This window comes from Scleropages formosus, chromosome 13, assembly GCF_900964775.1.
Source record: "Scleropages formosus chromosome 13, fSclFor1.1, whole genome shotgun sequence".
Taxonomy (NCBI): domain Eukaryota; kingdom Metazoa; phylum Chordata; class Actinopteri; order Osteoglossiformes; family Osteoglossidae; genus Scleropages; species Scleropages formosus.
In genome coordinates this window covers 29,556,897-29,573,007 of record NC_041818.1, presented here as the reverse complement: position 1 = coordinate 29,573,007, position 16,111 = coordinate 29,556,897, and the positions used below count along the sequence as shown (strand labels likewise).

Here is a 16,111-nt window from a genome sequence, read left to right as displayed (position 1 = left end):
CATCCATACATCAGTGGAACACACTCTCTCTCTGTCACTCACACGCTATGGGGGAACCTGAACAGCATGTCTTTGAAGTGTGGAAGGAACCAGAGCACCCAGAGGAGAACGTGCAAGCTCTACACAGACTGAGCAGGGATCGAACCCACATTCTTTCGCACCCCTGACAGCAGCGCTATCCGCTGTGCGAGAGCTCTGGTTGACCGCTGCCTGTGTCACCGCCCCAGGTGAACAACGTGTGTCTGGAGGACGTGATGCACGAGGACGCGGGTTGGCGGCGCTTGAAGAACACGGCAGAGGTGGTTTACCTGCGGGTGGCCAAACCGGCGCAATACCCCATGGACTCGTACAGCCCTCCCGACCTGACGAGCGGTGAGTGCAGCCAGCACTGACCTCATGACCGCAGTTCTGAACCTCTCGAGCTCACAGTACGTCAGTGATGACGCTGACATGTGCAAACCGTCCTGTTTGTCTCCACAGCGTACTCTCCACATGTGGACAGTGAACTGGGCCACGCCACCTACCTGCTGTCTGAATACCCGCAAGCCCTCACCCCCTCCTCCCCTCGCAGATACTCGCCCATCCCCAAGGGCATGCTGGGAGACGACGATGTGCCAAGGTGTGTCACATGCGCTGTGTGTGCCCATTCTCAACTTTCCAGGTGGTGTGCAGGACGTCTGTGCTTCCCGTGTTGTTGCGCACACACGAGCTCCCTCTGGGCTCCTGCTGCTCCGTGTCTCTGTCTGTTATCGTGCGTGTGTAACGTCTCGCTGCCTCTTCCTGTCTGTGCTCTTTGCATGTCTGGCTGCCAGTGCTTTTCTCTAAACGCAGCCTCCTCCTCTTTCTGTCCACCAGGGAGCCCAGGAGGGTGCTCATCCATAGGGGTTCCACAGGCCTGGGCTTCAACATAGTGGGCGGGGAGGACGGCGAAGGCATCTTCATCTCCTTCATCCTGGCGGGGGGGCCAGCGGACCTGAGCGGGGAGCTCCGCAAGGGGGACCAGATCCTGAGCGTGAGTGCGCCGTGTCCACGTCCCGCAGCGTCTGCAGCGCAGCTACACGTTGCGCTCGTGCTCATGTGGACGCCTGCCCTTCCAGGTGAACGGCGTGGACCTTCGACACGCCACCCATGAGCAGGCGGCGGCGGCACTCAAGAACGCGGGGCAGACGGTCACCATCATCGCCCAGTACAGACCAGAGGGTCAGTGTGACACGTGGAGCTTCCCTCAGCAACTAGTGCAGCCCCCCAAACACTGCATCACACGAGCCAAACGGCATATAAAACAGCATCACATGTCTTATGGGTTTCATGTCGCCTTTCATCTCAAGAAACATCGCGTTGTGGCGTTCACGATCTGCCCCCGCAATCATCTGGCAGCAACCTGATACGCCACATACTTACTGTCCTCGCTGTAAGCGCCTGTCTGGTCAGGGTCACATCTGTCTGGAGCCTATCCTGGAGTCGCCTGGCAGTGGAGGGTACACTCTGGGTGGACCACCAATCCCCTGCATGGTAGCCACACACACACACACACACACACACACACACACTGTGGACAACTGAGAGTGAAGAGTCCACCTGAAACACATGTCTTTGGACCGTGAACATGGGGAGAACATGCAAACTGCAAATGGGCTGAGACTGTACATTTACCAATGAGAAACACTGCAGGTGTGTTCAGAGTGTGATGGAGAGTAACACATTTGTTTACCATGTGGTGTGTGTGTTCAGATACAAGCCGCTTTGAGGCCAAGATCCACGATCTGAGGGAGCAGCTCATGAACAGCAGTTTGGGTTCTGGGACAACATCTATGAGGACTCACCCCAAGAGGAGCTTCTACATCAGGTGCAGAGCACGGCAGAACACAGCAGGAAGAAGCTTTAGCACGCACACTACAATCACGTTCCAAACAATGCTGGCGATGATGCTTTTATTTACAGTCTCTAGTCCCTGTGGAGCTGCTGTCTGCTCATTCGCACACTGTCAGGTGGACACATTGAGCCTGAGAAAGGTCTCTCTCTCCATCTCTTCCTTTTATATTTACATTTATTCATCTAGCAACTCACAGTGTTATGGTACTTAGAACTTTTTACCCATTTAAACAGCCGAGTAATTTTACTGGAGCAATTCAGGATAAGTACCTTGCTTGCTTGAGGGTACTACAGCTGCCGGTGGGCTGTGAACCTGCAACCTTTGGTTCCAAAGACAGCAGCTCTAACAACTACACTACCAGCTGTTCCCCCCCTCGCTCTCTGTCTCTCTCTCTCCCTGTGCTCACTGAGTGTCGTCCCGCCCCCCCAGAGCCCTCTTCGACTATGACAAGACAGCCGACTGCGGCTTCCTCAGTCAGGCGGTGGGCTTTCGCTTCGGCGAGGTCCTGCACGTCCTCGACTGTGGAGACGACGAGTGGTGGCGGGCGCGCCGGGTCAGTCCCCACGGGGAGCTCGAGGAGGTCGGCTTCATCCCCAGCAAGCGGAGGTCAGTTTCCCGCCCACATCCTCCCCCCTGGACAATGAGTGATGATAACCCTTCTTTTAACCTCCTTCCTTCTTCCTCCTCAGAGTGGAGCGCAAGGAGTGGTCCAGACTGAAGACAAAGGAGAGGGTTTGTTTCACACAGTGTATGACCTGCCCCCTGTGTGTGTGTGTGTGTGTGTGTGTGTGTGTGTGTGCGCGTGTGCGTGTGCTGCCACTGCTCCAGCTGCGTATCTGAACCTGCTGTCCTCCGCAGGACCGCAGCCGGGACACCATCAGCTCACAAGGTAACGCAGAGCTCTTCGAACATGTTTATTTCATCTCGACAATAATAAGAAACGACAGTGACGATCAATCATTATCTGATGTTGTTTCGCGTCGCTCGTGCAGGGAGAGATGACTTCATCCACAGCTATGAGATGGTCACTCAGGTGGAAGGTGAGTCTGCCTCTTCAGTGCAGTCTGAGCTGTGCTCGGTCCCTCCTTCCTTGACCAACGCGCCCCCTGCTGTGCACTCACTGCAGTGCATTACGCGCGACCCCATCATCATCCTGGGGCCGACGAAGGACCGCATCAACGATGACCTGCTCTCCGAGTTCCCGGACAAGTTTGGCTCCTGCGTCCCCGTGAGTGTAGCCGGACATGCCGACGCGCATGCAGGTACGCCGGCACGCACGCGCGCACACATGCGCTGACACTGTCTGCGGCGCCCCCCAGATACAACAAGGCCGAAACGTGAGTACGAGGTCGATGGGCGGGACTACCACTTCGTGTCGTCGCGGGAGCAGATGGAGAAGGACATCCAGAGCCACCGGTTCATCGAGGCGGGACAGTACAACAGCCACCTGTACGGGACGAGTGTGCAGAGCGTGCGCGAGGTGGCCGAGCAGGTGGGGCGCCGGCAACACACGCAGTACAACACGGGGCGCAGCGCACGGTCGCTGAGACTCACCTCTGTCCCCTCTGTCCCCCTCTGTGTGTGTGCGTGCATGAGCAGCAGGGGAAGCACTGCATCTTGGACGTGTCAGCAAACGCGGTCCGCAGGCTGCAAGTGGCGCAGCTACACCCCATCGCCATATTCATCCGACCGCGCTCCCTGGAGAACATCCTGTACGTCACACACCTGTGGCCACTACACACACACCACACGCAATTAAGACAGATAGCAGTTAGACCAGAGGGAGTTACTACCTGAACAGGTAACCTTTCAATGTAAATCACTTGACAGCTCTTAAAGAAACCGGTGTGTGAGTGTGTGTGTGTGTGTGAGACGTTGTACAGCGACTCCTCAACTTTTAAACACAACTGGACTGGAACCGATGTGTAACTTGTAGCTCTTTTTGTTTGGAGCCGCGCGTTCATTTTCGACACGGACTCAGGATGTGTAAAAACACAACATGAGCGCTGGTGTGTGAAAATGGGACACAGCTGTAATTTAGAAAAAGGAAACCTTGTTTCCACACCCTGCTCTTCAGTGCCCATTGTTTACTGGTGGAGCAGGAGCTGTAAACGCTGTGGAAGGGAGTTGCGTGAGGGCGGTGCCACACTCTCGCTCTATTCAGGTGCTCTGTACCGCCACCTGTCTACAGAGCTACCAAGTACATGTGGAAAGGAAGAAAGCGAAGGAAGTGCAGGAGAAGAGGAGCCGCTGCACCGGGCGCACTCTGTGAGCGCTTTTTACTCTGAGTTTACCCTGGTTCAACCTACTCACTTACTTCTCTCGTGCTTCTCAGCGAACTCAACAAGCGCCTGAGCGAAGAGCAGGCACGCAAAGCGCTCGACCGTGCCGTCAAGCTGGAGCAGGACTTCCTCGAGTGTTTCACAGGTAAGGGAGGGAGCGCGTGCCGCGGTCGTGGTCGCGGTCGTGGCCGCGGGCTCTTCCGGTCGAGGGACACACCTGACACCTTTTCGTCCCTCTCCGCAGCCATCGTGGAAGGCGACAGCTTCGAGGAGATCTACCACAAGATCAAGACGGTCATCGAAGAGCAGTCAGGCCCGTACATCTGGGTCCCTGCCCGCGAGAGGCTCTGAGGTGGCGCCCCCTCTCTTCGTGGAGCCGCCACATGCCCAACAGCGCCCCCCCCGTGGAGAGAAGGAGGGCGCTCTCGTCGCTCTCTCCTCCAGCGCTTGCGCACGTCACAGAGGAGGATGGAGGGAGGGCAGTGAGAGACAGGAGGATGGGCGACGTGGCTCGGCGTTACGCTTCCGTGTCCTTCTGCAGCCCCATATGTAGAACGGAGATGCTGTGTGTGGGGAAGGAGGCGGAGCCAGGGAGGCGGAGCCATGGCGACAGCTAGCGGAAGCCTAAGCGGTGATCCAGTGCTGAAGACAACAATGTGAGCGTTTAAACGGTCCTGGGAACTAAAGTGAAGAAGCATCTTCTCCTCCTCCTCCTCCTGCTCTTCCTCATCCTGCTTCTCCTGCTCCTCCTTTTGTTCCTCCTCCTCCTTCTCCTTTGGATGAATCAAATCATGATCGACAGTGACGGTGGCACAAGTGGAGGAGGTGGAGCGGACGCTGGAGGAAGGAAGGTCTGGACGGAGTGGGCTGGACCCAGGGCACTGACTTTGTCTAGCCCACCGTCTTTTTGCTCCACCTTAAAGCACAGTCTCCGCATCCCGCCCCCCCCCCCCACACCCGTCTCTCCACAAGACTGTATGAAGAAGAATAACTTGGTCAAGAACACAAACGTGCAAATTATATTAAATCTATATTTTTAAGGAACTTACAACAGGTGTTTCAATCTGTGAAATAACAAATCTACACAGCTTTCATTCCAATTCATTGTTTGCTCTTTTTACTTTTATTTTTTGGGGGGGTGACTTCCTTCAGCGTGCGGCACTGTGGACCGTGGAAGCTGGAAATCCACTGACCGCTGCAGGGGACCACCAGATGGTCTGGCTTGCTCTGCCCCCCACCTTCATGTGACTGCAGGAGACGTTTTCTGGGACCGCAGGAGGGACTCGGTGGACTCCGGGCTCCTCGGTCAGAGCGACCGGCTGTCCGCTCGCAGACGAAACGAGACTCCGCTGAAGCTGCACACCTCAGGGAGGCCTTTGGACTGCCTCCTGGACTCTTTGGCTCCTTTTGCCCTGGGACTGTGCCTTTGCTGAGGTCACGACCCCTAGCTGCTTTAGGTTCTGTCCACAGTTTACACGGTCAAGAGGACAGGATGTTGCCTTGTGTGTGATGGTCACGGTGACCACGGCACTCACACCAACAATCACCGACTCTGTTCAGGTGGCACGTACTGTCCTCCGTGGTGGTAGACGTGCCCTCTGTGGCAGTGGACATGCCCCTTGTGGTGGTGAACACATCCCTGTGGGGGTAGACACGCCCCCTGCGGTAGTGGACACGCCCCTGTGGCGGTAGACACTCCCCCCGTGGTAGTGAACATGCCCCTTGCGGTGGCGAACACATCCCTCTGGGGGTAGACACGCCCCCTGTGATGTTCTTGCAGATTTCTGCTGCTCTTCCTACTTCAGGGCTGCTTCATATCTCCTGATGGTCTTCATGGACTATTCATTTCAAGAAGAAACCAGAGACATGAAGAAAGATGTACTGGTATGTGTGTGTGTAAGTAAGTGTGATTTTTCCTTTCAATTTTCCCGTAAATGGAGAGCTGTTATCGGTTTTCAAATGAAATGAATGCTGGAGTTTCTAAATGCTGTAACAGTACAACTGTCTAGGACTGGTGGGCGGCACAGTGGCGTATAGCGAGTAGTGCTGCTGTCTCACAGAATGTGGGTTTGATCCCCACTTAGTTTGTGTGGAGTTTGCATGCTCTCAGCGTGGGTTTCCTCTGGGTGCTCTGGTTTCCTCCCACAGTCCAAAGACATGCTGTTCAGGTTCACCCATAGTATGTGAGTGACAGAGAGAGAGAGTGTGTGTGTGTGTGTGTGTGTGTGTGTGTGTGTGTGTGTGTGTGTGTGCGGAGATGTAAAGTGAGTAAACGGCAGAACAAGAGAGAAAGTGAGAATTAGTGGAGATGAAGTGACGACGCTCTTGCTGACAGAGCAGAACCCTGCAGTGCAGCATGTTGTACTGATCTCTGGCTGTCCTCCCATCGACCGCTGACTCGCTGCCGACTCACCCCCTTCTGACTGAGACTCACCACTGACTCATTCCTGACTGACTGTCGACTGACCGCCGACTCACCGGTGACTGACCTCCGACCGACCGCAGTCTGTCTGATTGTCGAAATACAGGTTTCTGCGCGATGTGCAGAAGCCGACAAAAAACAAGGTTATTTAGATGGTTCGTGGATATTTAGATATTTATTACCTATTTGTTTGTTTTGATGATTTATGTATTTGATATTCTAAAGGTCTAATTTGTTAATTTTGCTGTTTTTATACTCCGGGGACATCTGTCTGGCATGGTGTCACCCTGTATATAAAGACACATGTGACTGTATTGGAGCAGGGGCTCGAACCTTCGCCGCACGAAGGCCCGTGAAGAAGAAGCTGTGCCTGCGTCTGAGCTCCGCGAGCATTTCCTCAGGACCCCCGGGGGCCGTCAGGGGCCTCTGGGGTCACGGTTCAGACACACGGTGCACGTTTGGGCCTCTGCGGCACACGGATGTTCATCTTAAAACACCATCAGGTCGCAGAAGAAACGACAAGCAAGTGTCATGTGACATTTGCTTATATGAGCATGTGTTAATATACATGTTTGCATACAGACTCTGACTTGTACCACATACAGTGTGGTGCTGCACGTTACCGAGCAGTGGAACACACGCAGACACACACACGCAGACACACACACACACACACACGCAGACACACACACACACACACACACACACACACACACACACGCTGAGGCACATGCACAAACAGCTACACACACTGGTGAAATGGGGCTCTCAATTGCCTTTTCAATTTCTAGAGAAAAATCATTCGGTTCTTTTCTACCCGTTTCCATGTCACACACGTCGTCTCACTTCATTTTCAGGCAAAAATCTCATGTGCTGCTCTTTGTGTTGCTCCATTCTGATCTGAAGTGTGAGTACACCAGATCGACAGAGAGGACATTTTAAAGAGCATATTTAAAATTATTTATCTTGCAAGAATAAAAGGAAATTGAATGAAAATTATAACAATCACCTTTTATTTATTTTGAACCGCTTGTTGTAAATTAACTATCAAGAATAATAAAAGAATTTCGGCTGAAATGTACATTACGAGTTCTCTTATTCGATGTCTAATGGATTCTTACTGTTTGTGTTTTCTTATATGAAATGTGTTCAGACATACTGTATTTTAAATCCCTTTCAACGGTCTCTTAACAGGACGAGACTATGACCTCGTACCTCCAGCAGGGGGCAGAACGACACACATCTCTCCTCTTGCTTCTTCCAACTCTCTATCATGTTCCTCCTCTCTGCTCACAGTGACTCTGAACTCGTTGACACGTTAGTCCTCGTTAAGGATGTTTACCTTGTTCTTCCCTCCGGGCTAAACTCTGCCCCCGAAACACCCGCCCGTGTCATGGAGCTCTGTGGAGTTCGTCCTTCGGTGTTTGCGGAACAGGGTTGTCTGTAGGGGTGGCTACTTGTAGTGCTGCTGGTGCCCACGTGCATGACTGTAACTCGAACCCGGTGCTCGAGTGTCATACTGTATCTCAAACCCGGTGGTGCCCGTGTATCATACTGTAACTGGAAACGGGAGGAAAGAAAGAAACACTAAGGATTGACACAGAGAACAGAGGGATGATTGAGGACGAGATCATATTTGCTGTCGTCTTCCTGCTCTTTTCTTCCGCTGACATTTCAGTTCTGCGATTTTCTTTGAGTGCACTAAACACATTTTTTAATTATGAACAGATTTATTTGTTCATAATAATAACTAGTCATGCTTATTATACTGTACAGAAGCGATGACTATGATGACTTTCATGTGGACATATAGCAGACCGGATGTGCAAAATGAGTCCAGCAATGTCTGAGGACTTTCACACAGGCAAACACAGGCCTGGCGACTGTGTGTGTTTTGTGTGTGTGTGTGTGTGTGTGTGTGTGTGTAAAAGGACACATTTCGGCCATTCGCCTTCACTGTTCATTCGTCCTGCTGCTCCATTCGGCTCCAGCCCAGCAACCATCAGATTTCCTGCTATCATTTCCATTCCCATCTCTTTGCGTGAACCACTTGGACACCGCTGATCTTCTGGTATGATTATGTACCCCTTTGTCCCTCGTCCCAGTCTGTGGACACCTCAGCTCTTGACCAGCTGGGAACTGTGAGGCCCTGGAGTAATGGAACTTGGGCTGGCTGTCGCTGTTCTGTCACCTGCTGAGCGCTGCAAGGACTTGTCATCATGTGACTGCCAGCAGCCTTGCTATGCATCAGCAATGTGTGGTGTGCTCAGCGCCCACTTTCAGTCCAGAGGAGCTGTACAATGGCTGGATGGAAAGGGCTCTTAGTGGGGTGCTGTGGGATGCTGCTGGGGTCTCATGGGGTCCTATCAGGGCCTACTGGATGCTGTTAGGGGCCTGTTGGGTGTCATTTGGGGGTGGAAATGTAGCGAGGGTTTGACTTTCGGGCACATGACTGGAAACAGAATCATGTAAAACTGTTGGATCAGGATCAGCTGCTTCCTGGATCGGGGCCTTGTCGTTGCAAAAGGGCTTGCGCGATCTAGGAATCTCCAGGGCTATATTGTCGGGAGCAGTATGCTCCTGGTAGGGTCTCCCAAGGCACCCAAATCTGGAGCGAAGATCCAGACTAACACCATCTAAAAATCCCCTGAGAAAAGGAAACAATGCAACATTCACCCTGCCTGGAATAGGTTCACCGGGACCTACCCCTGTGTTGGCTCTGGAACCAAGCTCCTTGATAGGGGGTGGTCTCTGTCATACTCGGGAGTTGCACGGGGTGAAAGGTGCCGGGGGGTGTGGGGTTACTCACAAGCCCCTGGCTGGCTGCCATACAGTTGGAGTATGTCCCGGTGGACGAGAGGGTTGCCTCAATGCTACTTAAGATGGCAGAGGTTAAAACTTTGACTGCTGTGTGCTTATGCACCAAACAGCATCTCAAAGTATTTGACCTTCTTGGAGAGAGTGGGTGGGGTTCTGGACAGGGTCCCACCTACATACTCCATAGTCCTGCTGGGGGACTTTAGCACTCACATTGGCAACGACTGGGAAATCTGGAGGTGGTGACTGGGAAGAAGGGGTTGCCCGATCTAAACCTGAATGGTGAGATGGTATTGGACTTCTGTGCTAGTCATGGGTATGTCCATAACAAACAGCATATTCGAACACAAGGATGCTTATAAGCATACTTAGGACCAGAGCTCCTTGGGCCAAAGGTCAATTATTGACTTTGTAGTCGTTTCATCTGACTTGAGGCCACATGTTCTGGACGTTCGAGTGAAAAGAGCTGCTGAGTGGTCAACCAATCACCCTACCCTCACCTACGGTCATGAACTCTGGGAAATGACCGAAAGAGTAAGATGACGGATACAAGCAGCTGAAATGAGTTTTCTCCACAGAGTGGTGGGACTCACTGTTCGTAACAGAGCGAGGAGTTCAGACATCCGGGAAGAATTCAGAGTAGAGCCCCTACCCCTACATATTGAGAGGCACCAGTTGAGGTGGTTCCGACATCTGGTAAGGATGCCCCCTGGGCGCCTCTCTTTGGAGGTATACCGGGCACAGCCAACTTGAGCGAGACCCTGAGGTCGGCCCAGGACCCACTGGAGAGATTACTGTATATCTCCCAGTTGGCCTAGGAGCAGCTGGGGATCCCCGGGTTGAGCTGGAGGAAGTTGCAAGGGACAGGGACATCTGGGCCTCTCTGCTCTCTCTATTGCCACCATGACCCTAGAAGGACAAGCGGGCAAGAAAATGGATGGATGGATGGATGGATGGATGGATGGATGGATGGATGGATGGATGGATGAAATCAAACAATGTTGCTATGTGGGAAAGAAATCGAATTACTGTGTTTGTCTTATAGAGAATCGCTATATTCCTTCTAATCGCATCACCCATCATTTGTACTGTGAGCTGTTAATTTCAGTTTTTTCAGTGTTTTGTTCAGTTGTATCTGGTGTGAGTGAGAAAAGCCTCCATGGAGATCCAAGAAGGGTGTGCTGGTGTGGCAACAATGTGCCTGTCCAACAACAGCTTTCCACAAGGAAGACAAGAAGGGGAGGGTCCACATCCCAGCAACAGGTCGGCTGCAGCGGTAGGGCGCCATGCAGGAGCAGGCTGCTTTAGGCCACAAGGATACAGGAAGGGCACATGCGCCTCGGCAGTGACCCTTGACCTTCGGACCGGGCTCCTCTGTGTTTCTGAAGGACCTCTTTCCGAGCCGCGAGGGGCCAAGGACTTGAGCCTCAAAACTATACGCTGAACACCTTCAGAAGGTGATGAGTTTGCCAGACAAACGTGTGTGTGTGTGTGTGTGTGTGTGTGAGAGATGGTGGCCTGGCTAAGGTTCTGAGGGGCAGGCAAAGTGTCACAGTAACACAGAGAAGCATGCAATAAGACACTGTAACAAACAGTAAGACATAGAAAGGCGCAGAGACACACACTCCACTGCAGGCACGCCATGTTTTCAACTGCTGGTGTTTTTGTGGGAGACAGTAGGTGGCGCAGGACACGTGTTGCTCCTGTGGTGCATTGACTCGATGAATGAGGAATTCCTGTCTGGAACGAGCTGTAAATTTTCGTCGCGCTGCTTCCGTCGTTTCCTGTGTTCCCCAGCGGTGTGCACTGAGTGCGTGATGGGACAGAGTCCGGAGCGTGGATCTCATCTGTCTCGTCTCCCGATGACACGGCGACCCCGCCGTGTGCGTTCCTTACCTCTGAGTGGACGGTCAGCCACGTCCAGAGAACCAGGCTTTGTCTACAGCGGGATCTGGGCTCTGGGCACAATCTTATTTACCGGTTTGTCCACATCAGCGGCAGTCCCTCATGGACTCACGCCAGTTGTGTGTTTTTGTGTGTGATGGGTAGTAAGAGGGACACACACTGGCACATCATGCGTTACGTTCCTGCTGTATTATCTCAGTGTGTTGTTTGCACCCTCACGCTGCTCTTCATGAATGTATGACTTTATTAACAGCATTTCATGGTTTTTGCCCTCCCCTGAATGCTCTTATTTACACACACACACACACACACACACACACACACACACACCTCGTAGCGGAACAGGGCCTCCATGCCACTCTGTCAGTGATATCACCGTGCGGGCATGTGATGAGGTGCGAGCCAGCGAATGTGTTGTCCCGATCTGTACCACCCCCCCACCCCCCCGCCACAGGACACACAGGAAGCCATGCTGTTTGTCCAGGACGTCTCCCCATTGTGCGGAGCCGGACGGGAAGCGGGCAGCAGAGTGCGGTCCGACCCCGTGGCTCCGTCGGTCATCTTTCAGGGCTGCGTGTCCACCGAGCGCCTCGGCGTCGCCAGGGTGGCGCTGTCTGTGTCTGCGGGATGGCCTGAATATTCTGTCAAAAACAACGAAAAGACAAGAGGACACACTGGAGGAAACACACGCAGAGAGATGGACAGGCCCTCTTCCCCATAAACACTGTTCTCATGCCTGCTGTACTCTGGGCCATTAGTGCGTCTGCAGTGTATTATATGCTTGTCTATGGTGACTCATTGCATTTATTCATTTCGATGACACTTTTTACAAAGCAGCTTACAGCGATAAGCTACCTATTTATCCATTTATAGAGCTGGGTAATTTTACATTTACAATTATTCATTTAGCTGATGCTGGTGATGGTGATCCCAAAACTCTTGTTACAATCACACCAATCTTTACCACAAATGGTATTATATTGATATATTGACATTGGTATGATATTAGTGACATCCCGTCTGTATACTGCAACTCTCTCCTGTGTGGACTTTCTGCTACTGCCATCAAACCTCTACAGGTGGTACAGAACGCTGCTGCTGCTGCACGAGTTGTGTCCGACTTGCCGAAGCGCTCATATGTATCCCCTCTACTCGTTTCTCTGCACTGGCTTCCTATAGCTGCCTAAATCAAATTCAAGACCCTGGTTATTGTCTACAAAACTATCAACAGAACTGATCCCAGATATTTACAGGACTTGATCAACCGCTACACCCCAACCAGATCCCTTCGCTCGTCTACTTCTGCTCGCTTGGTGGTCCCGCGCACGAAAGGTAAAGCACGGGGGTTCTCGGTTCTGCCTCCGTTGTGGCGGAATGACCTCCCCCTCTCACTCAGAACTGCTGAATCTCTGCCCACCTTTAAAAGGGTCTGAAAACTCATCTCTTCTGGACTTACTTTGCACATGATCTTTTAAGTTCGTGTAAGGTGTAAATGTTCATGGACCATAACTGTCTGATGATGCCCAGAAAAGCCTTTTTACAGCTGCTGCTCCTGTATTGTACGTAAATGTTTGTGTACCTTAAAAAATAAAAAAATAAAAATCTTGAAGGAAGTTGATCAGTGTCACGTCCACGCCCACAACACAAGCGACAACACCTGACTCTGCACTACCTCCTGAGTAATCACTTACCCTATAAAGACCCTCTTCAGCTCCCATACCGTTGCGGAATCTCGTTTGGGACAACCGCTCTTCCTCGCGTTACTTTGCACACACACTTACTCTATTCTCTGTTCACAATCTCCGGTTTTTTGACTCCTTGCATGGTTTTCCGACCACGTCCATAGATCCTCGTTCCTGTCCTGTTCGCCGATCGACCGACCCTTCGCCTGCCCCTGGTTTTGAGAACTTGCATCTTCCCTCAACTTCAGACGAACAATGCTACACTTGGGTTCAGCCCTCCCGGCTCCCTGCGTTCCGCATGACAATCAGGAATCATCTATCCTGAGTTTTATGCACCTACTCGTGCAATGAACATCAGTGCATACAGTGGAAAGAAACTAACTTTACTTAAGAATCACACATCTGCAACTCTTTCTCCTAATGTAATGAACACATTTATTTCTCTGAGATGTAAGTCGCTTTGGATAAAAGTGTCTGCTAAATGAATAAATGTAAATGTAAATGTATTAGTTTGAAGCGCACAGATTGTGTCAAGGATTTGGGTGTCCTATTGAATGTAAAGTTGTCATTTGTGTCTCAAGTAAATGCTTTGACTAAGTTGTGCTTCCTTCAGTTGAGAAACAGCTAAATTACGGCAATTCCTATGTAGGCAGGATGCTGAGAAACTGGTTTGTGCTTTTGTTTCAAGCAGCCTGGACTATTGCAATGCTTTATTATCGGGTTGTATCCAGGCTACAGTTGGTACAAAATGCTACTGTGAGAATTGTCACTAGAACTAGGAAGTATGAACATATAACACCATTACTTAAATCACTGCATTGGTTCCCGGTTGCATTTAGAGTTGATTATAAAATCCTTCTTTTGACCTACAAGGCAGTGCATGGAATTGCTCCAGTTTACCTCGGTGAGATTATTGATTCTTATATCCCAGGACGATATCCCGGTTCATTAGATGCAGGTTACCTTAAAGTACTTGTGATCAATAAGACCTCAGTAGGAGGTCGTGCCTTTAGTTATAGAGCACCTAAACTATGGAATAGTCTACCAGTTACTGTCAGAAATGTCCTGTCTGTATCAGCCTTTAAATCCAGTCTTGAGACTTACATGTTTACTCAGGTATTCCACCTCGAAATGTAATTCCACCTGCCTGCGTTTGTTTTTCCCCGCCTTTGTACCAATGCAAATTAAATGTACTTGTTCAAGTTAGAAATTACTAACTATTTCTTCTTGTTAAGCATTGTCTCCCTACATAAGACCTAAGGAGGCTGGCCTTTACAGACATACCCCATGCCGACTGAAGATGATGACCAACTGCCATGATGGATGAGATGTACCATGCTGAGCTGAGGATTCAAGATACCATATAGCAACAATATCATTATTACTTGTAACTGGCTTAGAATTATTACTTAATCTAGATTTCCCAGGAGGGGTGGGGGGGCAGCCACTGACCCTCGGACCCCCTGAGGTTTTTTCTCCCTCGATTTTTACTTGGGAGTTTTTGTTCCTTTCCTCCTTGGCTGGTAGACATACTTATAGCTCTATAAAAGCATTAAATTGTGATAGTTGGTAGTCAAGGGTCTTCTATGTTTCTTTATCTGCTGCATTTGTTTTTCTTGCCTTATGCCTGTGTTAAAGCGCTCTGTGTCACTGCGTGAGAAGAGCTTCATAAAAATACATTGAATTGAATTGATGCTTTCCACCAAAGCCACTTACAACATTAAGCGACTTACAATTATTTACCCATTTATACAGCTGGGTAATTTTACTGGAGCAATTTTGGGGTAAGTACCTTGCTCAAGGGTATTACCACTGGAGGTGAGGATCAAATCTGCAACCTTTGGGCCCAAAGGGAGCAGCTCTAACCACTATGTTGCCAGCTGCCCTTTTGTTGTGTGTACAGTGTATCGCTAATGGGTCTACCTTGTGTCTCCAGTGTATCTACAGTGTGTTTATAGTGTATCTACAGTGTATCATTAATGTGTTTGTAGTGTGTCTACAGTGTCATTTGTGTGTCTGTAGTGTATCTACGGTCTATCATTAGTGTGTTTGTATTGTATCTGCAGTGTATCTGCAGCTGGTAGTGTAGTAGTTCGAACTACTGCCTGTGGATCCAAAGATCGCAGGTTTAATTCCCACCTCTGGCTGTAGCACCCTTGAGTAATACACTTACCCTAAATGGCTCCAGTACAATTACCCAGCTGTATAAATGGGTCAATAACTGTAACCTTAACATTGTAAGCCACTTTGGTGAAAAGCATCAGCTAAATAAATAACTGTAAATGTACAGTGTATCATTACCATTTTTATAGTATGTCTGCAGTGTATCATTAGTGTGTTTGTATACGGTGTATCATTCATGTGTGACCTTATCTAATCTCTACACTTTGAAGAACAATACATTATGAATATGATCATTTCCCGTTGTTGTAGAGCTGTGGTCCTGGAGACAAGTTTCACTCCTGCTGTCTCCACGGCAACAGCATCACCACATGTCACTGTACTGGGGATCTCAGCTGAAACTCAGCAGCGCAGAGAAGGATATGTAAAGACACCACAAGTAAACCTGCTCTTCCCTCCGATGACTATGATGGTCAGTGCTCTACTGTACTGTGGTAATACTGTGCAGTACTGTGTTTTCTCAGTTTCTCTGTGTTCAGTAACTACTCTCCATTTCTCCATAACTACTGTGACACTGCGTGAGAAGAGTGCTCTATGGAAATAAATTTTATTGAATTTCCTGAGCATGAGTTCTGTGGCTCTCAGCTGATCTTTTCAACATTCACCTGTAATACAGGTGGCTTCCAATTTTCACTGGGTCACATAATGGACCTGCAACCCACAGTGTCCATCACTTTCTTTCAATGTTCATCAGTGTTCATTTAGCTGATGTTATTCTTCAAAGCCACTTACAATGTTCAGCTATTTTTACAGTTACTTACCCATTTATAGAGCTCAGTAACTTTATCAGAGCAACTTAGGGTAAATACCTTGCACCAGAGTACTACAGTCAGAGGTGAGGTTTGAACCCACAACCTCTGGGTCTAAAAGCAGCAGCTCTAAGCACTACACTATCAGCCACCCACTTTCAACCGCCATCACTGTCCCCCAGTGTCTTTTAACATCCATC

At 50.3% G+C, this 16,111-nt stretch overlaps 1 pseudogene; it reads left to right on the top strand.

Annotated features, from left to right (window-relative positions):
- Nucleotides 1-6,212, top strand: part of LOC108923194 (disks large homolog 4-like) — a 34,089-nt pseudogene extending 27,877 nt beyond the window's left edge.
- The last annotated feature ends 9,899 nt before the right edge of the window (nt 6,213-16,111 follow it).